Source organism: Peromyscus maniculatus, chromosome 12, assembly GCF_049852395.1.
Source record: "Peromyscus maniculatus bairdii isolate BWxNUB_F1_BW_parent chromosome 12, HU_Pman_BW_mat_3.1, whole genome shotgun sequence".
Lineage (NCBI taxonomy): Eukaryota > Metazoa > Chordata > Mammalia > Rodentia > Cricetidae > Peromyscus > Peromyscus maniculatus.
Genome location: NC_134863.1, coordinates 32,022,920 through 32,048,065, shown reverse-complemented (window position 1 = coordinate 32,048,065; position 25,146 = coordinate 32,022,920). Strand labels below are relative to the sequence as shown.

The 25,146-nt window shown below is 36.3% G+C and overlaps 1 protein-coding gene across 2 annotated transcripts in view; it reads right to left on the bottom strand.

The window, feature by feature from the left end:
- Positions 1-25,146, bottom strand: part of Lsamp (limbic system associated membrane protein) — a 2,127,334-nt gene that overhangs the window by 1,008,825 nt on the left and 1,093,363 nt on the right. The gene's annotated exons all lie outside the window — the stretch shown is intronic.

Here is a 25,146-nt window from a genome sequence, read left to right as displayed (position 1 = left end):
TGCATCTGTCCTCTCTTCTTTTACCTCCTGTCTTTCTTACTTTCCTGCCCCTCCTCTCAGCTGCACCTTCTAGCGTTTTCCAGACCTTCTTTGCCTGTGAGAGTCACCTGCTCCATCCTGACCATGCCGACAAAGAAATAAATGCAGAACCAGTCTTCTTGAGCTGTCGCTTCACATATTTGGAGGGTCATACCATTTCAGGTATTGAAAATTTCAGTCTCATGTCCTTAAGGAGGCACCAGTCAGGCATCTTTTGGCAAGATTTTTAAGGCAGGAACCAATGTACCCCCATCATCATCTTTAAGAGTCTTAACACTATGCAAGAACAGAGGCCAATTAATCAGCTCCTGGAAATAAGAGATACAATCAAATCTGTCTTGGGTTCCCTGGATAACAATAGGAGACAGAGATAAGATTTATGCTGGTCCCACAGTAACTTCATATTTCAATGCACAGGATGCAGCCAAACAACTCTCAGAAATGGTTGTGCCATTTTAAATACTCCAGCATCATGATGTTAGTTACTCTCCAGCCTCCATCATTTTATGTTATCTTCTTTTCTTAAATCTTAGCCATTAGTTTTGATTTCCAGTCTGCATTTGGTTTATTGCCTCATTTCCAAGATGATAGATGAGGTGAAAGTAATTCACACTCTTAGTAGCCATTTTTACACCTTCCTTTGGCAACTGTTCAACAACGTTGCTAATTTCAAAGAACTTTTTAATTTTTTATTATGAGTTTTAGAAGCCCTGTTTATATTCTTCATACAATTTATTTTATAGATATGTGCTTTGAATATTTCTTCCATGCTTTAGGTTGCATTTTTTTCTAATTTTCTTTTTTAAAGATTTTTTTTTTTTACTTTTATTTTATGTGTCTGAGTGTTTTGGTTGCAAGTATGTCTGTGCACTACATGTATGCCTGGTGTCCACAAAGGCCAGAAGAGGGTGTCAGATACCTTGGTAGTGAGTCAGTTAGGGATGGTTGTAGGCTATTATTTAGGTGGGAGAAAAAAGCCGGATCCTCTGGAAGAGCGGCAAGTGCTCGAAATTACTGCACAGATTTCTCCATCCCTTATTTGTTTCCTTAGTGGTAAATTTTGGTGTGTAAATGATTTAATGTTAATTACATAAAATTTAACAGATTTTAATTTTTAATTATGCTTATTAACCTGGGCACTTAATCCAAAAAAAACTTTACCTTCCACAAGGTTGAAAATTTGTAATTTTATAATTTTCCTAAGTGTGTTATGGGTTTGGTTTTCATGTTGAAAAGTATGATATGAAAAATTGATTGTATGGTGTAGAATAAAGCAAATAAGATTTGGGCAAATTGAACTCGTCTTTTTCTAGTGTACAAATAATGAGGACAGTTCTTCATGTCAAATGAATAGTGTCTCTACCAGGAGACTCCAGGCTCTATGGCCAGATGAATCCCATGAGACACAGCATTACACCAGGGACTAAAGTAGGGAAGCATTATTTATTTACATAAAAAGTGGATAAAAACTTATGTGGCTACTCAGCCACCGCAGTGCCATTTGGTTACAGTCCTCTTTCCTTCCCATTTTGTTATCTTAGAAGTTTTATCAAAAATTGCTTGACCAAATTCAAAATTTATAATTTATAGGATGATTCTTCCCAAACTGTTGTACCTATTCAACATAAACATGATCTAAAGCTTATCACAATTCTGGGATAAAAATTGACACATTGATTTTAAAAACGATATGGAAATTCAAAAGATCAAGAGTAATTAAAAAATATAGAATAGCTAAGTGATGGTGGCACACCTTTAATCCCAGCACTCAGGAGGTAGAGGCAGGTGGATCTCTGTGAATTTGAGGCCAGCCTGATCTACAATGTGAATTCCAGGACAACCAGAGCTGTTACACAGAGAAATAGAGAAACCCTTTCTCAAAAATCAAATACAGTGTGTGTGTGTGTGTGTGTGTGTGTGTGTGTCTGAAGAGAGACAGAAATAGACCAAAACAACATAAAGAGAGGTTAAAAAGTAGGCAAATACATATGTGACAAGTTTTGGAAAGATGCTGAGACAACCAAATAAAGAGGAAAGGTGATCAAGCACATACATATAGGGAACACGTGAACACATGTGCTAACCTTGCACTATGCACGAAAGATCACTCCAGTTGCATTAGCTTGAAACCTAACTATAAACTTCCAAACTATCAAACTCCTAGGAAAAACTCTCTGGAATTGTACATTAGAAAACCATCTTAAGATAAAATAGCATGGACTACACACACACAAAAAAAGATAAATTGGGTCTTCACGAAAATCAACAGATTCAACTCTTCAAAGACAAACATAAAGTTAACTAAACTCCAAAGGTTGGTAGAATGTTTGCCAAACATACATTAGTATATAAAATTAGTATATAAGACAACATAAAAATGCATGGAGTCCTTTTTTTTTTTTTTTTTTTTTTTTTTTTTTGGTTTTTCGAGACAGGGTTTCTCTGTGTAGCTTTGCGCCTTTCCTGGAACTCACTTGGTAGCCCAGGCTGGCCTCGAACTCACAGAGATCCGCCTGCCTCTGCCTCCCGAGTGCTGGGATTAAAGGCGTGCGCCACCACCGCCCGGCAACATGGAGTCCTTTTATAGATCATTTATAAGAAGAAAAACATTTCTATAAGTAGTTGAAATATTTGAAAATACACAAGTGGAAAATATTCATATGAAATGCTTCTCATTAGCCATCATTAGCCACTGAGAAAATGAAAACTACAAACACAAGGAGATACCATGCCCATGAGGATGGCTAACATTAAAAACATCAATTACTATCCAACATCTGAGCCATTCTAGGTACTAAGAGCTGAATGTAACAGTCCTCATCTGCTTTTGATAAGACTGTTATAATGAGTTTGGAAAAGATTTGGGGAACGTTTGGTAGCCTCATGAAAACTTAAATGTTTGCCTCTCAGCCATTTGCGATGGGGTATTTGTCCAACAGCAAAGAAGATGAATGTCTACACTAAAACTATTATGCGCATGTTACAGCCTTGTTTGTGATAGCCCAAATGGAGGAAAGCTTGATTATTCAGAAACAGGTGAATTGAGAAACAAGTGGTAGAGTGCTCGTATAAGAGAAGACTCTTCAGTAGTAAAACTGAGTTATTGGTATCAGGGACATGCACAATCCCAAACACTGTTATACTGAGGATAAAGCCAGGAAACATACATATTAGGAATTTCACTTATATAAAACTGAAAACCAATCTATAGTGTCATAAAATGTTTTAGTGGTGTGTAGGAATAGGCTGTTGATGTATGAATAGGCTACACATCATCAGAATGCATTTAGAGCACTTTAGAATTGTTTAATTTTTCTCTGATTAAGATTTCAAGGGCATATGCCTATGCTCAAACTGACAAAATTATGAACTTTAAAGCTACAATACTTAGAAAAGCAAAAGGTCATGAATATGAGAGGGAGTGGGGGAACATGGAGGAATTGGAGTGGGAAAACAGAAATTAAAATGATGTGAATGTAGTACACATGCAGAAAATCTCAAAAATATTTTAAATTAAATTTCTAAAAATTAAGAAGTTTATGCTAAGTGTCTTTCTACCCATAGATCAGTGCATCTTTCAGATCTCCTCAAAGAGTTCCTCTTTCCAGTGAACAGCGGTTAACACACAAGCTCACCAGTGGTCAGAGTGCAGAGAATGAGTGTCAGTATAGTGCTCACCTACAAATGGGACATCAATACCACATCCTCTTCCCCAAGTGCTCAAGGGATCATCATAAAAGATGGAGAGGAAAGGTTGTAAGAACCAGAGTTAAGGAAGGACTGGAGTGAAACAAGACCTTCTTATCATTACAGAAACACTGTTCTCATGAACTCAAAGCAAAGGCACTTTCTTAAATAAGATCAATATTTCAGGATTTCTTGAATAAGTCAATATTTCAGGATGGTATCAGGAGGCAGGGAGGGGGGGGGCTCAAAATGCCCTATAATGGAACGTGGAACAATTGACAGTTGATGGCTTCTGGGAAAATGAAAATCAGTTTTACTTATTTTATGTAAGGATATGACCCTTGGTAGAGTAACAATGCTCCAGTTGATGACTTGACACCCAAAAGCATGCGGGGAGTGTGATGGTTTGAATGAAAATGGCCTCCATAGGCTCACAGGGTGTGGCACAACTGGGAGGTAAGGCCTTGTTGGAGTAGCTGTGACCTTGTTGGAGGAAGTGTGTGTTACGGGGGTTTGCTTTGGGGTTTCAGAAGTCCCCGCCAGGCCTAGTGTCACTCTCTCTTCCTACTGCCTGCTGATTTAAATGTAGAACACTTGGCTCCTTCTCCAGCACTACGGCTACTGCTGTGCCCCCCCCCCCGCCCCGGCTTATTGGTCATCTTGACAATGGACTAAGCCTCTAAACTGTATCTCAACCCCACTTAAATATTGCCTTTATAAGAGTTGTTATGGTCATGGTGTCTCTTCACAGTAATAGAAACTCTAAGACAGGGAGCATAAATTGTACTTACTGGGTTATAAAGGAAAAAACAAACAAGCATGAATTTGGAAGAGGTGCATAGGTGGGTGGAATGAATCTGGGAGGAGTTATGATAAGGAGTGGGGGTGAATAGGATCAGCATATATTTGTATATGTGTATTTTTAAAGAATTAATAAAACTACTATATATTTCAAAAATATGACATTTAGCATAATTTATATTTCAAAAAATTTAATTTTTGTGAGTTTAGAAGTTTCTATCCTCAGGATGGGATGTCACTAACAAAATTGAAAAAAAATCTGGTGGTCTGATTTATGAAAAACATTCATAGCAAGCTTACTAATTATACTCCAATGTTAGAAACAAGTCAAGCCATTGGTTCAATAATGAATAAGTAGAGGGCTCATATAATGGAAGAGTATTCACAACTGACTAGAAAAAGGCACAACGACACATAAGAATACTACCCTCAAACACAATGTCCTAGACATCTGTCATTTCCCCTCCCAGAATCCTATTTTGTATGATTTAATTGAAATGAACACAGACCTAGCAGAACTTATCTATTGAAATCTATATCAGAAAGTCCAAAATCATCAACTCTTTGGAGAAGGATAAACTTTATTAGAAAGCTGTGGTGGTACTGTGTTCCCCAAAATATTGTGTACCTTAATAAACTTATCTGGGTTCAGAGAACAGAAAAGCCACTAGATACTTAAGATAGGCAGTGATAGCACACGCCTTTAATCCTAGCATTCCAGAGGCAGAAATCCATGTGTTCAAGGATACAGCCAAACATGGTGAATCATGCCTTTAAACTCAGAAAGTGATCCTTTAATCCCAGGGAGTGGTGGTAAGGCGTGAGGACCAGAAACTAGAAACATTTGGCCTGGTAAACTATCAGGCTTTTGAGCAGCAGTTCAGCTGAGACCCATTCTGGAAGAGGACTCAGAGGCCTCCAGTCTGAGGAGACAAGACCAGCTGAGGATCCGGTGAGGTGAGATAGCTGTGGCTTGTTCTGTTTCTCTGATCCTCCAGTTCACCCCAACACCTAGCTCACAGGTTTGATTTTATTAATAAGAACTTTTAAGATTCATGCTACAGAAAGCATCAAAAATCTCAATGGTAAGAAAAAAGTTGCATATTAAGTTTGGAGTGAAAGTTACCTCTGTGGACCAAACTTAACATTTGTTAAACCACAATAACAGAACTGTGAGTTTCACACATCAGACAAAAACAATGTTTGGAAGGCAAGAAGTGTGTCTAGGGAACCACTGCCAGTTAATTTCCTCAACTCAATCTTGGGGTTCTCTTCACAGGAGAGTTCTCTGCATACTTACTCAGGTGCAGTTTTTTTTTAAATATATGATGTATAGGCAGGCAGAATTATTGACAGCCATTATGTCTTTACAGCTGCCCCCTTTTTTATTTCAACAATGATAGTTTAAATAGTGAATTGTATTTCAGGGTATTCAAATATTTGATGAGAAAAAGTTCTTCTATATGAAAAATTATAGGTAGAATAATAGAATAATAGAACTCAAAATTACTACTCAGAGAGCTTTAATGAAATAATGATTCTAGGCAAGGCTCATCAGTAGCTAAGAGGACTAATAGGCAGAATTCTGATGAGAAAGTTTATAGTGGAGACAGACAGCCTCACTGGACTGAACCCACTGATCAATTTGGGTAACTTAAAGTGTGAGGATCAGGTATTTGAGTCTTCCTTTCATATGAAATGAAAAGGTAGCATATCTTCCCTGTAAATATTCTTGAAGGAAGAATTAAATATTCTTGAAGGAAGAATTAACTCTGAGGCTACTCCAATTGTGACAAAGATATGTGTTCTCAATGAGAGAAGCACTTAAACAGTAATAAAGAAATCGCTGATGGTTGAGAGTATCCCTTGAACCAGAGCACTTGCAGAGCTTTGACACAACCATAGGTTTGATTCTTAGATTGAGAAAGGAAAGACACAAAGAAGAAAAAGGAACTGGGAGAGGAGAAAGAAGAGAAAGAAGAAAAATGGAGAAAGGAAGAGAGAAGATAGAAAGAAAAAGGAAGGACAGAAGGTAAGAAGGAAGGAAAGAAGAACAAAAGAAAGAATAAAAGAACAAATGAAAGAAAGAATACATGAAAAAAGAAGGAAATAAAAGATAAAACATGATCAGACAGTTACAGAATAGATAGCATTAGTATAGAATTTCCCAACCAAATGGCCCAGTTTTCCAACAAATAAAAAGCATCAAACTGGTTTAAGAAATTTAAGAGAGATCACAACCAAACTCGAATTTTATACTTTTTTTTTGATCCTTTTAACCTAGCTAACTACAGAAAAGGCAGGCTTAACGTAATTAAGGAATTCATACACTATATGGTCTTTGATGTGAAAAATTTTACACTTTTCAAAAAAAGTACACATGGCCAAAAGATGGATGAAAAATGTACATTACCATTCATCATCCATGATTTAAATCAAAACTATTTTGAGATTTCATTATATCTCAGTCAGAATGGCTATTCTCAGGAACACAGTAAACACTGGTGAAGATTCTAGAATAAAGAAAATCTTAAGCACAGCTAGTGGAAATGTGGTTAGTCAATCCATTATTAAAGTTAGTATGGTGTTTCTTCAAAATACAAATACATGATACAATTGTTCCATTTCTGGGTACACATCTGAAATGTTCAAAAGCAGCATATAACATAGATAGTGCATGTCCATATTTATTATGTCTCTATTTGTAATAGCCAAGTTTGTAGATCAGCCTGGGTGTATGCCAATAGATGAACATATAAATAAAATAAGGCATGCATGTTGAAGTAATATTAAACTAGACAGAATAATGGAACCAGAATGCTATCTTGAAAGTCAATGTAACTGGAAAACATTGGGTAAGCCAGGCAAAGAAGTCAGATTCAGAAAGATAAATGTTCCATGTTTTTTCTCTTAAGTAGAATCTAGATTCTTTGAAAGGGATGTGGAAATGGAACAGGAGATATTTGGAAAGAAGAAGGTGACCTAAGGAATGAAGATGAGAACAGAGTGTAATGTAGGATTAACGTTATCAAAGTACATGATGATACAAGTGCATAAAATACTAGTGAAAATCACTCGGCCACTTAATTTGTGCAGATTAAGAAAATGCCTTCATTTTGTTAGTTGGGATTACATCTGTATGGTACTATTTCGAGAGCGTACTCTGTCTATTAATGAATCACAATAGCTTATTGTGGAGTGCTTATGGTTACAATGAAGTGACACCCAAAGTTTGCACAGTAGTGTTCCAGAAAAGATGAAGGGGTTGGGTAGATGAAACAGCAATTGCAAAACTGTGGTAATGATTGAAGCTGCTGTTTTGTCAATATATGTTTTATTCTACCACTTTTTTTCCTTCCTACTTGAGTATGTGTTAATATTTTAAAATAATAAGCTTAAACATCTGCTAAAATCCATAGCACATGCTTCTTTGTCTTATTAATACTTCAGTTAACATTTTGTTTGTTTATTCTAACTTAATCCCCCTTTCTAATGTAGTAAATTACATTGAGTTTGAGCTCAATATATTTTAATATAGTTGTGTATTCTTTGAGAACTTTATACCTCTTAAAGTATTTTTAAACAATCAAGTGTGTTTAAGGACATGTATTTTTCTTCAGAAATACACTAATGTACTCTTAATCCATTTTACCAGTACAAATGTCCATCTTTTAGCTGAATATTTCTTTCACTATGAAAAATAAAGTACAAATGTCATGGAAAGCTGAGTCTTCCCTCCCCCCATTCACAAAGACAGAATATGTCTATGTGAGTATAAGCTAATAGAACTCTGTCCCTGATTACTATGAAGACTCTCCTGAGATCCCAGTACAATAAGAAATGGACTAGAGAGCCGGGCGGTGGTGGCGCACGCCTTTAATCCCAGCACTCGGGAGGCAGAGCCAGGCGGATCTCTATGAGTTCGAGGCCAGCCTGGGCTACCAAGTGAGCTCCAGGAAAGGCGCAAAGCTACACAGAGAAACCCTGTCTCGAAAAACCAAAAAAAAAAAAAAGAAATGGACTAGAATAACCTTAGTAAGTCAGAATACACATTATGGGTTCCTCCTCATAGAATGCAATGTTTTAAAGCACAATGGAAAAAATTTAATGTATTTTTTTATCCTTCAAATTCTGATATAGATATTTTATTCTCTGTTTTCTCTATGTTCCAGCCACAATTAATATGTTTTTGGTCCTGTATCACCTCTTAAGCACATTCTTGTCTTCGATCCCAAACCAAGCCCGACTTGCAGCTCAAGAGCCATTTCATAAAATAGCTATGACCACAGATCAACATATTTGTGGATCTCAACCTCATGTCCCGATATCAAAAGTCTCTTTTGAGAGATATTTCTAGTTACCTAATATGGTAACTATGCTTTCTTCAATATAAATAATACCATAATCACAATGTTTTAAAATATTTCGTGGAGAGGTCTGACTCAATTGGCAGTGTGATAGAAACATCCCCAGATTTGCCAATTATAACAATAAACAAATAATGCTAACAATATTGATGTACTATAATCCTAAGCTAAATTAGGAACATTATTTGGATACCTTATACATCTTTCCTCTGTTCCTGGTACTCTTTCTCTTAGAATCTAAGAAAAAGTAGTGGCTCAAAATTCTTAAATTCTCTGCACAAAACTGTTCAAAATTCTATGGCAAAATGCAAGTCTCCCAATCAAAACTCAATGACTCACTCGCTCAAGAAACGACAGTAAAAACTTATTTGTTCCAGGGATAATGGTAGACATTGACAACAAGCTAGACAAAAAATGGCTTCATGAGTTACTTTCAAAACATACTCTGCTTTTTTCTGCCTGGAAAGTAATAGAAAAATATTCCCCTTGCACCAAACAAGCTCCCACATCCCATGCTCCCTTCCTCATAGTTACTTCAAGAAATAGCCTCCAAATCTATGACTTTAACTCCCCTTGAGTTGAAAAGGAATGGTTCCTTTTTCATTTTTTTTTTTTTATAAAAGAAAAGAGCTACAGTTTCAACTGTGCATGCTAAGAAGGGAAGTGGGCCAACCCTCCCAGGGGACCCCATCTGTCCTGATTCTGGTGACCAACTTGGCTGCAATTTGACATTCCAGGGAATTGGGATCTAGTTTTTGCTGGAGAAATCTCAAACGGCCTGACAAAACCTACAGCGTTTGACCTTTCCAGCCACATCTTTTTCATTATTTAAAATGAAAAGTGAAGAAGAAAAATGAGAGCACAAGCGGCGTTATACAAAACTTTGCTCACCAGGCTCGCTCTTCGGTGGTTTTTTAAAGTCTTTATGGAGTGAGCAGAGAACCGTTACTTCACGTGAGATTAGGCCAGACTGAAAGGCCGGTTTGCGATTCAAATACATTCTTGCTATGGAACTCTGGTGGTGGATTAGAAGCCCAGTCTCTCTCTCTCTCTCTCTCTCTCTCTCTCTCTCTCTCTCTCTCTCTCTCTCTCTCTCTCTCTCTCTCTCTCTCTCTCTCTCTCTCTCTCTCTCCATGTGTATGTGTGTGAGAGATATCTGTATTTATATAACTGTTGATATGAAAGGCATCAATTTCAACATTTTCATACCTAACTTTGTTCTGAGAGAAAGTGGGCTACACTAAGTCTGCAGACATCTCTACTATGAATATTGTGAGAGTTTAAGAAAAATCAAAGTGTGACATTCCTCATCCGGAAGATGTTTTGTTTCTTGGAAAAAAAATATAAAGCTATGCAGATTGAATTTAATCAAAATTATATCAAACATACATTCATGATATTATAAAACATGTTGAATGTATTATATATATGTATATTATAATACATCTTTTTCTATTATAAATGCTTTAGTATTATACATTACAAATATTGTTACAGATAAAGATAGTTGAAGAATGAAGTATGAAGGATTGGTTACCCCGTCAGTTATCTAAACACGCGATGGAGAGCAAGCATCACTTGTCAACTGAAGTATTTATTTAGATATTTTGAGATGTAACATATAAATCTATTAGAATAACAACAATTTAGTCCTTGTTTACTAGATCTTTGAGTTTTACTATGTAGTTCAAGCAGAAAAAAAAGCTGCAGGTGACCTGTTCCAGAAGGTGACATTCTCCACATGTACCACTAATGTTTTTAATAACATCAACACTAAGCCCTGTATCTTAACTTGATTTTGTTTAGGAAAGTGTGCTGCTTCTCCATGAGACCCATCAAGAGTAAAAGAATAAAAAATACCATTTTCCTGATACATGTAGTAGTCAAAAGGAAAATGAACAGGAAGATTAAGAAGAATCAAGTAAGATGGGATTGAATTGGGAAGGATAAATGGAAGGAAGACTAGAATACTACATGAGAATTGTTCATATTGTTCATTTCCATTGAATTGACACATTTTTTATTTCTTTTGCCATTCCTAATTCCCCATATTTCCCTATTTTCTTGCCTGAAATTAATGATGCTTCCTTTTCAGTTGATATTCAGTTTTCCATGGAGCATGGTCAAACAATCTCATCTCCCATATGTCTATATCCCTACTAACCTTTCCCTGCCATTGCATGTTACCATTACAGTCATATCTCTGACTATTACTTTACTTTTTAATTGGGAATTATTCATTATATGAAAAGAAGTTGGACATGAATAATTAATGGTGATGTTCCTCTGAACCAATAAACCAAAATATCTGAGATAGAATTTAGTCCTTGGCCCTAATGGTAGTAGTGATACAGTCCCTTTAAAATCATATCATTACTACAAAATAAATGGCCCATCCCCCTGTTTATAATTTCCCTAGTTTTCTTATAAAAATGTCATCTTTCTAAGAAGATTTTTTCTCATTCTTATATAAAGCTAAGTAAGAACATTACTAACAAAAATATCAAACAAATGATTTTATGAACAGGATTTTCTTGTTTGTTCCTGGAAAGAAGATAATGATAAATCATACCATGTACACTGAGAAAAGACTCAGTGAAATACTATCAATAAATCAAAATGTAAATCAAAGATGAATAAAACTTGAAATACCTCAGCCCTAACCTTGGGACCCTTGGCTTGTTCTAATGAATTCACTTGAAGCTCTTTTTAAATGAGATTATTCTATTCAAAAGATTCTTTTTCCATGTTTTAGAAGGAACTGAGGTAGCTCAAACTTCTAATTTTATTTAGTAATATGTCATTGTATAATAAGTTTCACTCGTAGAGTTCTTAAAACTCAATTTTATATTCACCTGAATAACTAAGAAAATCAAAGTTTAATGATTCCATTGGCTTTAATTAGCTCAAATCTAACTGTCTAATTGTCGAAGAAATGGAAATTTAAGTGAGCTTGAAACACTGTATTACATTTAATGAATTGAAATTTTTTCATAACATCCACTATTGGACATGTTGCTGCAAAAAATACGTACACATCCATTTCTGTTGGTATTGTACATAGGTCATTATGTAAAATTCAAAATAGAAACTAATTGCTAAGAGACCAAGGAGGTGGCTCAATGGTTAAAAGTACTCCATGTTCTTCTAGAGGATCTATGTTTAGGTTCAGCACTCACAACCAGTGTCTCATAACCTCCTGTAACTCCAGTTCCAGGGGATCAGACACAATTTTCTGGTTTCGGCAGGCACCCACATACATGACATACATACATACATACATACATACCATAAATTCACTGTAGGTAGATAAATAGATAGATGATAGATCTATAGACTGATAAATTGATAGATTTAGAGATATAGCTATAAATACAGAAATAGATATACATCTCCAAATGGCATGAGCATGAGTACAGGATTATTCATCAATTCAGGAGTTTTATTTTTAAGACAAATATTAGATAAATAATTCAGAATGAATACACACATGACCATTTCAGGATAAGCAATAACATTGTTAAACCCAACAACAGTTGGAAGATATATATATATATATATATATATATATATATATATATATTCACATTAGTGAAAGGTTTAATAAATTTTAACACATTTGCTAATATTATATAACCAATACTATCAAATATTATACAGCCAATATGTTCATCATTGTTTTGACAAAGGAAATATTTTTAGTATATTAAAATCACAGAGCAAAAATATATTATTCACTCATATATATATGAAATATATGGGAATTCATTTATTTATATATTATAATTTTATTGTTAAGAAATTGTCTTTTCAGTAAAAATGAAATTAAATCTCAAACCAACCAAGAAACTGCCTCTATGCTGGATAGGCCTTTATAGTTCTAGAAGGTGCTACATAGGCTGCTGAGAGATAAATCAATGGTCTTATCCAGTACTAGATCCCCCCTACTATTGACCTGTTAGGCAATATGTGTTCACTGGTGTAATAGTGGCGTGATTGTTAGGAGATAGCTGATTTTGAATTGTTATTCAGTCCTGCTTCACAAAAGGGCCATTCATGCCTGGTACTTTAAAATCCTGGTCAAAAGCCTGTGGCTAGGGACGATATAGGCCCTAGGGTAGCACCTGCTATTGTCATTTCACTAAATGGCAAAGCTGTAAATTACCTTTAAAATGTTAATGTTTATGCCCACAGACTTTTGTGGCTCTCAACTTTTGTCAAGGAATCATCATTTTGCATTGGACAGCAGTCAATGGAGAGATGTACAACTGGTCAAAGTGCTGAGAATAAGAGACTCAGTGCTAAGCCTTGAACAGGTCATCTGCATTAACATTACCAAGGCTCAGAGAATTTTATAAAAAAGAGGTCAGACAAAAATGTAAGAACTGGAGAATGGGGAGGAGTGCTATCAAATTCTGTGGCAGGGGTGGGCATGATAAGACTACTGGAATCATAATTTTACCTGCACAAGACCTACACAAGATCAAGCTAGCCAAATCCCATCATAGATGGGGTAAATGATTAACAGGTCCCACCCAAATACTAGGGAGCTCTTGGCAGTTTGTTTGAGATGGAGCCACTGATAAGCTTCGTTTGCTCCAATAGCTGGTCCCATACCCATGCACATAAGGGTATCACTAACTGGACTTAGTTTATCAAGACAAAAACAAGGAAGAGATGAAGCGGGAAAGAAATTTGTTGGGGATATATGTTGGAAACTTGGAGGTAAATACAATCATATTTCATTGTGTCTATGTATACATTTCTCAAAGATGAAATGGTTTAGAAGGAAATTGTCAATTCAATAAAAAATAGCAATAGACGACAAATTTAGCAAAAGATATAAATCAGGCTTATGAAATTGTCAATCAAATGAAAGTTTTTCCACATAATGTGAAACAGCATATTTTCTATCCTATACTTGCAAGGCCTAACTTCCTTGCAAGTTCCTTCCTCCCTTTCTGTATTTTTTCTTACATTTTTTTATATTACAGTATGGTTTGTTCAAGAATAATTGTACTATAAAATTTAAGATTTCTAAGTACTATTCTAAGAAAATCACCTAACTGAATGCTGATGGACAAAAATCATAGTTATAGATGAAAAACTAAAGTTTTCTATGGAAGACAGGACCTTTTCCTTGACAGAGGGCCAGTGTGCTAGGAAGGATGAGCTCTTTTCCCCTGTGGATCTAAAACTAAGTGAGACAAACTTCTTGCTTACACTAGTTAATTAGAATTACCTGGTACTCTACACTGATGGATCTTTCCTCAGTCCCTTGGTTCTTAACAAATAAAAATCCATTTCCCTAGGCTGACCCATTAATTGAAGTCATTCTTTTGGTTTTGTTTTGCATTTTTTTAAACACATGCAATTTTGTCACTGTAAATTTTAATTTCCCAAGTGGCAAAACATTGTGAGCATCTCTAAGGTTCTTGGTCTTCAGGCTCAGCCTCAGAGGGATGGCTATGAGGCCAAACTTCCCTTTGAGGTCTATGGAGGCCTTTCTAATTAGCCTTTGCCACATGTCCTCTCAACTTCAAAAATTTCGGGATGGTTAATCCCCCACCAGCAATTACATTATTAAGATGATTGGAAGTAGAGACTACAGATAGATAAGATAGCCATTGTAAGTCATTCAGAGGGGTATATTTAATGGAAACACTGTTGATCTCCTTGGTGATCATGCCAAATTTAGACACGAAGTTTTTAGATGCTGTCATTTATATTTGTTGTGTCGATACTTCTCCCTAAAACTGATATTCATGCTTCTATATGCAAAGCAGATTTAGAAACATCTTGTGATAGCAACTTCTCTTAGATACTGATGGCTAATTCATTAAAGAGGGTGGCTGAGCTTGTTAGACGAATGTGAATCACAAACACTCAAACTCACGTCTTATTGTTGCATTATTTTCCTGTGTCCTTTGTCTGCTAATGGAGCCCAGAGATTTGTACTTCGTTTAAAAATTATTTTAGTGTTATTTATCTTATATGTATACATATACGAATGTCTTGCTTGCAGGTATGTATTGTGCCATGTGTATATCTTGTGTCAACAGAGGTCATAAGAGGGCAAGAAGTACCCTGAAACTTGAGTTAAGGATGGCTGTAATCCATCATGTGAGTGCGAGCAATTGAACCTGGATCTTCTACAAGAGCAACAAACGCTCTTAATCACCAAGCCCTCTCTCTAGTACCAGATTTATGATTTTTTTTTGTAAACTATGTTCAATTATACGCCCACACTTTGAAACTACTTGTTTTGTTTAATTTGCAATGGCAAATTTCATGCTAAGTACTGATCCTTCTTGCATATTAAAGCAACAATACGATCCAATAAAAATACCTCCATGTTTGAAAACCTTTAGAGATAGAAATTGATCACATCCTTCAGTAGAATAAAACATGTTTTTGCCAGTGTTCAAGTTATTCTGTGTTCTCACAGTTTTACTGAAAGTAAACCAATATCTGAAGCTGGGAACACTTTGGTTTCTATGAAGTCTAAAATAAATAGGCTTTTTTTTCTGGTCCCTGGAAAGTCAGTTGCATTGCTCTTATTTTGTTTTTGCAAAGGAATTTTGAAATAGCTTTGGCTTTTTAAAAATGCTCAGCACTTACTCTGATTCTTGAAATATATAATAAATAAGCTAGTTTATTGGGAGAGCAAAACAGTGCATTCACTTCGGCGTTCTTGTGTTGATATAGTCTGCATTTCACATTTATTAGTTTAATTTTGTTGTCAGCTTTCTTACTATAACATTATATTTCCCATGAGTTCACATGAGATTTTACTATCATTTGTTTAGCCTGCTTATTACTAAGTATTTCATTTTTATCAGCTATTTATTTAAGTTTTTCAGCATACCTAGTTGATCTGAATAAATTGGTTGGATGTGTGCTTTATCTTTATAACAAAAAAACCACCTTTTCATGAATGTATTTACATCATATTTTTATATATCAAAGAAGCTCATATTTTAGAGAATGACTTTGATTTGTTTTTTCTGATCTTTTGAAGCAAATAAAGTGCAAGGCAAAAAGAGGGACAATTGCATGTAATTCTACTCTAATAGTCACTATTTATCTTCAAAAAGAGTCTTTTATATGGATTCTTTTAAAAAATAAGGTGAAAATCTACATTTCTATTAATTTAAAAACTGTAATTTCTGAATTATGGTATTTCATCACATTTTGTAGTGAAATTTGGAGATATGGAGAACCAGAATTTGAGTTTTGTTTGTTAGGAACTTGGAGACTAAGTATTTAATAGTAGTTCCTATTGTTACACTAACTGACTTTACTATAAGGAAACATCATCTTGCTCCTTATTGTATTTCGTAAACTTCCCTAGAATGGCCTCCAATTTTGTTGAAGTAAGACATAGTCATATTATTTGCTTTTCCCAGTAGATACCACTGCTCCAGACAGAAATTATCATATTAGCTGGAGAGCTGAAATAAAGATGACATGAAATAAAATCAGAGATAACTCATGTTACACATGTGGAGTGAGATGAAATGGTACTTCATTACTATAAGAAGTTCACATCTGGGGAGTATTAGTTATGGTATAATGAACTAATTTATAGTAATTGACACATATGTTCTTATTGGGATACTTAGAAAAGTCATACTGAAAGAAATGTCACACTAAGTGACAGCATAGTCATTCACAGTAAACAGGGAACTCAATTCAGTTGATTTACATAAAGCAATGAACTGAGAGGTAGGTACAAAGAACTGGATAGACCCACATTGGTCCTATAACAGCTGTATCTTGTTTAGCAAACTCTGAGGAAATGATGCCCTTAGACAGAAATTGCTAGCAAAGGGAGCAAGGCACTGGGCTGTTCTAGAATACGAATAACACAAACTTATGTATACAGTGACTAAATATGGAAGACTTGTATGTCATTTAGAGAGAAGATAAGTTCACAGGTGGCCAAACAATGCCAAAGTCTGAAGATGAACAGAGTGATGGCAGAATAAATACAGGATCAAAAGATGAAGAGCACAGTAAGATTCAGTTGCAGTACAGTTCAAATTGACAGCTCAAGTATTTAACTGTTCAGTATTATGAGAACCATTGGTGCAATGACATAAATGGGTCAGAGCCTGGGAGGGACCGTGGCTCACCAGAGGAGAGTGTTGAATACACCACAGTGACATGAGCAGTGCTCCTTTAATGTATACTGTAGTGCTCCACAGTCCTGATGCCTGCTATCTTTGGATGATGGGAGATATCTGGATCTTGCATTACATACCACACACTAGGCATTTATATTACTAACAAAAGCACATGGTGTTCATTGCCTGCAATATGCCCTTGTGTTCGAAGATCACTCCACCTTAGTTAGAAATGCTGATTGCGTGTGTGTGAAATTTTCAATCAAGAGAACAGGAATAGAGCCTAAGGCCATGCATGTCTCTTCAATTAGAGATCATATCAGCAGAAAAGCCCAGTGAGTGAATCAGAACTCTCCACTACAGTTCTAAATGTCTCATTCCATCCTTACAACAAATAATATAAAGGACACCATTGTCATTTTCATTTTTTTTTCCTAGAGAAAGTAACTTGCTTAAGATTAAATAGTTTCAGCTTATTGGAGCTGGTTTGGAATATAAATGTTCTATCTTCAGGGTCTATGAGCTTTTAACCAATAACCAAACTACAGTCTAAACTATTTAATCAAGAATTTGATGTTCAAAAATTATAGCCCAAATGGGAAAATATACTTCAGATATTGTTCATAAAACCCCAACGACCTAAGATTATCACCTCAATTCTTATTTGACCATGAGAAATGTGGCTGATTATATACAGTAAAAGAGTTTCATTTTCTCATTCCGGACAGGCTCCCTGCCCAGTGTTCAAAATAAATTAAAATATTATCTTTGATTTACTTGAAGTTATACAGTGTTTTCAGTCTCTCTCTATATATGAAAGAACTTTAAGCCAGGGGCAGTCAGTCCCCTGGAGAACTTTGGGGGATGGAATGTTTTTCTCCTTAGATAATTAATCTAATTAGCTAATGGCAAGTCCAGCGCTACTCTTCTATTGTTCAAAATCACACGTGTCCTTTGTTGATTTCTCCAGGGCACATTAGAGCAGAGTGTATTTGATCTTCACCTGATAATTCAGATGTGGTCAGCGCTGGTCAGCTGCAACACAGGCTGAGTGGAAGAATTGAACAGGTGGTCCATTGCTGCTGCTCAAGCCTTTTACCAGGAACAGCTTACTTACACTGAGAAACAAGAACAAGGCTCCAACTGGCTACATAGTGAGTTTCAAAGGAAACCTCATTATTTTCCAAAATGTAGCTCAAGGACTAGAGAGCTATCTTGAGGAGACTAGAGAGAAATTCACCTAATTATCTATTACATTGGATCATCCTCCCTCTCTTCTTTAATTTAAGCTCTTAAATTAATCTTTTGAAACGATGACAGTGTGAATATTTTTTGATCAGAGACATAATCAGCCACAGAATTTTAACAGGCAAAGGTAAAGGATAAACTGTCATGGAGAAATCAATTTTATTATGAAACGTTCCAGCTGATGTACCATCCCATAGTGTCTAGTGGGTTACCATGAAAGAAATCTGAACACAATGATGGGGTCTGTCTGCAGTCGGGCCCTGCAGGAAGAGTCGATTATCTCAGAAGCTATACACGAGGTCCAAATCCTCAAAGAAAGTTTGGAAAATATTGTAAACAAAGTGTGGTGGGTAGAGTAGTGGGGAGAAATTGGGGAGAAAAGATTATGGTTCTCCAGCTAAAATGCTAAATCATCTGTGACTGGTAATAAAAAAAAAAGCTTCAACATCCTTAGAAAGAGTCCTTCTCTTCATCCTTTTTAAGAGGTTGGAGAAGTAAGATTATATAATTCCAAGCTAAATCTTGTGTACCTCATCTTTGATTAATTTTTTAAAGGTGTATTTATTTATTTTAAGTATATGAGTACTCTATCTGCATGTGAGAAAAGAGCATCAGATCCCATTATAGATGGTTGTAAGCCACCCTGTGGTTGCTGAGAATTGAACCCAGAACTTCTGAAATAGCAGCCAGATGCTCTTAACCACTGAGCCATCTCTCCACCCCTACCTTTGATGAATTGTTATAGCATGTGTTGGTTCATATTGCAAGGTTTTGAATGTGAAGAATTTTCTTGAATATAGAGCATGTTTCAGATTTTTCTCAACGATTCTGGGGTTATACATTTTTTCCTATCTTAGAAACTGTTAGTGCAATGACACCCTTTCAGCTACTCAACCATCATATGAAGCAAAAAGTGACCTGTCTAGACTGCCCCACTAGGTGGTCCTATTGTAGATATAAATCCCTATAGTCTCCAACTGGGAGAGTGACCCAGACCAGCTCTCTGCTGTCTGATCAGTTCATGAAAGAAAAAGCTCTCACAGAGGGTACCTGCTGACCTGAGAGTCTCTAGCTTTAGAGGGCTTCAGAACTTCTCTGGGGGGCAGGAGAAAAATCGAAGGTAGGAAAAAATTTCAAAAGTATATTGTATATTCTTTATAAGTAGGGGAAGATCTAACCCAGACTGGAGAGTGCAGGTGTCTGCTTTCAGGTGCTAAGGTATAAGCCTCCAGATATGTTTCCACAATACAGATCCAGAGCTTGATGGATGCTTGCAGTTCAGCTGTTGTACATGTAATACTGCAATCCAACACTGCTTGCATGTATAAGCCTGCACATTTTCTGTATGTATTATTATAACAGAGATAGACGATGCAGAACTTGCAACAAAAATGTTAAGAAAGTCCTGGTAGGTAGAAACGGGAGTAGGTGCACACTAGGTTTGATTTTAGCTTCTGTGCTACAGATGATTGAAATACACACTGGCAAGCTGAAAAATAGTACAGGCATATATCAAACAGTCACGGCTATAATGTATATTTGCAATATCTCTCAGAGTTCTCTTATAGACAGCCTTAGCTCTTTCTATATCATATATGGAACAGTGAAATGAAGACCCTGGACTAGCTAAACTGTATCACCATTGGATCATTTTCAATTTCTACCCTCTAAAAAATGGACTTCCATGTAGTACATATTTTGAGTCTTCTGAGAAAAAATTTTAAAAGCAACCACAGCCCACAGCCCAAAGCAAACTTAGCTACACTCACAGGTCATAGGGGTAAGCAAAAACAAAGAGCCTTAGATGGTGAGGTGACGTGGTTGGAATGAAATGCTGCTGTTAATCAAGGCAAGACATGATAAAAGTATTTTGAGTGCTTGCATCTCTAATTGCTGGAGCCTCACTGGACTGCCCTTATGTAAAATGAGAAGATCAGCAATACCTGCCCAAATTATTGCAGAGTTATTATAATAATTGGACAAGATGTGCAAACCGTTTCCAAATGTAAGTGTGTATAAAAGTAGCAATTCTATTTGGTTGCTTATGTACATGTGAACATATGTTCATTTGTCTTTTCTCTCAAAGTAAAAACTTGAAAAAAAAGGTCAGAATTCTAGGTCACTTGTGAAAAGTTGTAGCTATGTAGTAAAACTGTGCAAAATGAGGACATCACTTTCTAGAACCATTAGTGACAAATTCAGAGTGTATAAAACCAACCAAACAACAAGACTCATTTTAATCAAAACATAAAAATGTCCCCCCAGATTTCCCATTCATTTTTTTATTGAATCGTTTAATCCATACAATGTTAGTTGGATAGCATTATTAGGCAAATTTTTTGCCAGGGGCATGGTGCATGGCTATACAGATGTATAACCTATAGGAGCAGGGCCTTCCCTGATCCAAAGACAGCATTATCATGATTGACGTCTTCCTTTTTCTTGAGGCTGTGGTAGATTTCTTAGAGAATTTCAACCATACCATGAGTCTAAATTGAATGTCACCTCCTTCATCAAATCTCCTAAATAAAAATTGGACTTCTGGTTTCTGGATTTCCTTGTAATTTTGTTGCTAACACTTTCATGATGTTTAATTTAATCTAATCTTTTGTATTATCTTTAGGGGTGGCAACTGTGATGCTCTCTCTGTCTCTCTCTCTTTTTTTGGGAGGGGGTCTTAGTTTAACACATGGTAATTGATGAACAGTGTATGAATGCAAACATAAAAATACAAATGCCTGTTGGCTTTGATTGTTGTCATTACATAGATGCCAGAAGATGCTGACGTCCCTTCCTTAGGCCAAGCTAATTGCAGGACTTCAGCTCGCTCTCATTACTGTCCAGGAAAGACTGAGTTAACAGTAGTTTAGTCAAGTGTGAATGTCTGCTCTTCCAGTCTTTGATGAAGTCTAAAAAGTCAAGTATTTGGATATCTGACTTCCTCATTTTGAGCTTCAGTCTCCTTTTCTTTTTCTCTTGCATTGCATGTTAGTTCTGTAGAGGTTTCTTTTGTGCTCTGCTGTACTTTTGTTACACGAGATAATCTTACTTTTATTGATTATCGAGGCCTCATTACTGAGGGTTCCTCCACCCTGGTTCTCATTACTGGAGTTTCACAGTCTGCCTGTCAGCTGGCCCAGATACAGTCCTGTGCCAGGGTCCTGTCCTCTCTTTTGTTGTCATGTGCCCATAACCACTAGTCTCCTAGGGTGAGTTTTGGGTGAACATGACCAGGACATAATTTTGTACATATTTGTGAGAGACAGAGGGAATAATTCACCAATGGTGTATGACTCTGTGTGTGTGTGTGACTCATAAGACAAACTAGACAGGTAAATATGCGTAAAATAGAGTAAAGCATAGTATGTGGGAATATTAAAGATGAGACTTCCTACAATATCTGCTAAATATTCATTTTAATTATATATGTAAACTTGTTCGTTTTCACTTTTGGAAGGTGAAGAGTTATCTTATTTATCTAGATTTTACACATTCTGTTCATATCTATGTATAGAATCTTTGGGAGTACTTCAATCTATCCAGCTATGCTATGTGCCTCTCCTCATCATGGTTTTAACATGCAAAATTCTCTTCTACAATTAAAGCCATTTAAAATTATGATTACCCCATTAAAAGCCTAATAAAACTAAATTCCACTGTCTACCTTTTTATTCGGCCCCAATCCTGACATTATTTCTATGTCCTGAGAAAACTCATTTTAGAAGACAGGGATAATTTGGAGAGGTAAGGAAATGCATGGCAATCACAGCATCATGGAAGGGTCACTTTCCCACACTTCATCTACCTGGAAATTCACAGCTGTGGAAATGACCCTTGTTGTGACATTTCTCTTCTTAAAAACTGAAATTTTTCTTTAGGAAAAGACAACGTGCCATTATTAAAAGAGTCAGTAGGCAAAGTGTCCTCATTCGTTTTATTTTCTAAACAAGCAGGCACATCCAACCCCACTTCTCTACCTCACGGTCTTTCTGTACACATCTTGTGGACAAAGGACCACAGCCCATCAGTGCAGATAGGGGGTCTCTGACACACTCCCTCTCAGGAACAAAGGTTCTGCAAAACTCTACTCAAATCCTGGAAATGTAAAATAGAATTGAGTTTTGGGGTTCTACCAGCAACCAACTACACAGGCTGCAGAAGGCTCTTCTCCCAGTATCTGAAAAATAAGGATAATTAGATTCTATAGTCTTCCCTCACTAGAATACCTGGAAATTAATGACCTAATATCCTCAATTTGCTTCACCCCTGTGGCACAAAGTGTGAGCAGAGTACTAAGAATAACTGTGTCCACTTTGTTTCTTAAGCTCCGACTTTCTTTATCTTCTTCCTTTTTTTTTTCCATCTGTCCACAATGAAAAACTAGTTAATTCTCCTGACATGGAACAAAGTACTTCTGTCTGCCATGGTCTGATTCATGCCAGAGCCTATTTCAGTGAAAAGAAATTAAGCAGCAGCTCTAGCTCACAAGCAAACAGCGCTTCTTGCCCCTCATATTCATCTTCTTTTTATCATGGTTGTTACTGAAAAGATTAGAGAATTGTATCCCACTCGGCTTTTACGCAGCCATCATTTTCTCTGCATTGTCCTCCAAACCCATTTTCTTAGAGGCCATGGCTGCAGAATTAGGCAAGGCAAGTCAGTGGTAGGGCACACACGTCTCAGATCCAGGGGGCATCAGTGGGACATGGCAGGCTTAAGTACTGCCTCGCAAGGTCATATGTACACTTAGATATAGCATCCAAGTACATATAAGGTATGGCGGCCAAACATGCTGAGAGGCATCATAAAATGGGCTAGCTCGGTGCCAGCCTTGTGGCAATACTTCTAGTATTAATCATTTCAGATGTAGAGGTTTTATTAAATAGGTGCTGTTAAGTTCAATAAAGAACAGTAAAAGCTGTGACAGGGATGCATCAGGTTTTTAATATTTATTTGTTTTTTATGTGTATGAATATATTGCCTGAATGTATTTATGTGCATCAAGTGCATATCTGGTGCTCTCAGAGGCCAGAGATGGAACTGGAGATAAAAGGTCATTGTAAGCTGCCATGTGGAACCTAGACCCTCTACAAGAAAAAAATACTCTTGAACACTAGACCATCTCTCTACTGTCATGAAGCATTTTCTTAATGTAAATGGATGTCTCAAAACTGGAATTGGGACCAATACCTGTAATCTCTGTGATCAGAAGCAAAAAACAGGAAGGTTGTAAATTTGAGTCCAACATGAGTTTCATAGCAATCAAGGACAGACTGACTACAAACTAAGATTTTTTTTTTTCTTTCAAAAAACCCGTCAGGGCTGGAGCTACAACTCCATGGTAGAATGCTTGTTGGGCATGTGTAAAGCCCTGGCTTAGCTCACTTAACACCACAGTACAAAGTGAAAAACAGAAAAAGAGTGCCTCATGTATGTATGTTAGGTGCCAACTGAGTCTTGTGATAGAGATAATTGTATTTTACAATTATCAATAGGTGAGTTGTATTTTTTTTTTAAACAAAACTGCTTGGCTGGGTTAGTATTTTTAAAGCAATGTTGGCAAAACTGGCCATTGGTAGAAAATACCAGTTACCATCCAGGTTATGAGTGTTAGGGAAATGTTCAAGCAATCATTTCCTGGGTGTGAGGAAATAACAACCGGATTGAGAATGAAAGCTTTTTCAGAAAGTAGCATAACTGCAAATTAACTAAATTGAATCAGTAAATAACTGCAATCTCACTGTTACCATATCTTATTAATGTTGCTATCTTATTTCCTGTGGATTTCAATGAGTTCCATGGAATCTAAGCTATGATCAATGTGCCTAAGAAATGACATAACTTTAAAAAATTGCTCTTATATTTTAAGTGCATGGATATTGTTGCCTGCATTCATGAGTGTGCACCACAGGCATGCCCTCTACCCAGAGAGGCCAGAAGATGGCATCTGATCCCTTGGAACTGTGGTTACAGATGGTTGTGAGCCACGACGTAATTTCTGGGAATCTAATCAGGTTCTCTGGAAGAGCAGCCAATGATCTTAACTGCTAAGCCATCCTTCCAGCACTGTCATAACTTTTTTTAAGTATTCATTTTATTTTTGATATTTTCTCCTTTCTTTTCCTCTCTCCAGTCCTCTCATGTACTCCTTTGACCTGTTTTCAAATTCATGTTCTCTTTTTCATTATATATGCATATATATGTATGCTTGTATATATATATATATGTATATATATATATACATATATATATACATGTATATGTGTGTGTGTGTGTGTATTTCTAATAAATAGCCTTCTTGGTATGTAAAATGTTTATGCTGTGTTTGTTTTCAGAGCTTACCATTTGGTATTAAATAACCAATGAAGTACTCTTCCCTGGGGAAGACTATTTTTCCCACTTCTAGCATTCCTTAGTTGCCTGCAGTATTTTATGTAGGGTTGAGGTCTCCTGGTCTTTACCCCATCCACTTTGTAAAGTCTACTGTTATTCTTATTCAGCTCATGTTTAGGCAGTTATGTTGGTGAGATTTCATGGGATCAGCTTCTGATGTAAGATATATCTTTCAAAAAACTCCTCGATCCTTTGATTCTTACATTCTTTATGCCATTCTTCTGCAATGTTCCCTGAGCCTTAGGGACATTGCTTTGTAGATTTATCTGTCTGTACTGGGCTCTACAATTCTTTATTTTGGTTGTTTTTTTTTTCTTTTCTTCCTTTCTTTTGTAATGGTCTCCATGTATTGGAAAGATAAGATTTCTTGATGAGGGGTGAGGACTACACTTTTCTTTGGCTGTCAGAAAAGATATTTAGAATGTAGTTAGGGATGATGCTGGTTTAGTAAACTGGTGATTGTAGGTTCTTCTCCTAGATCT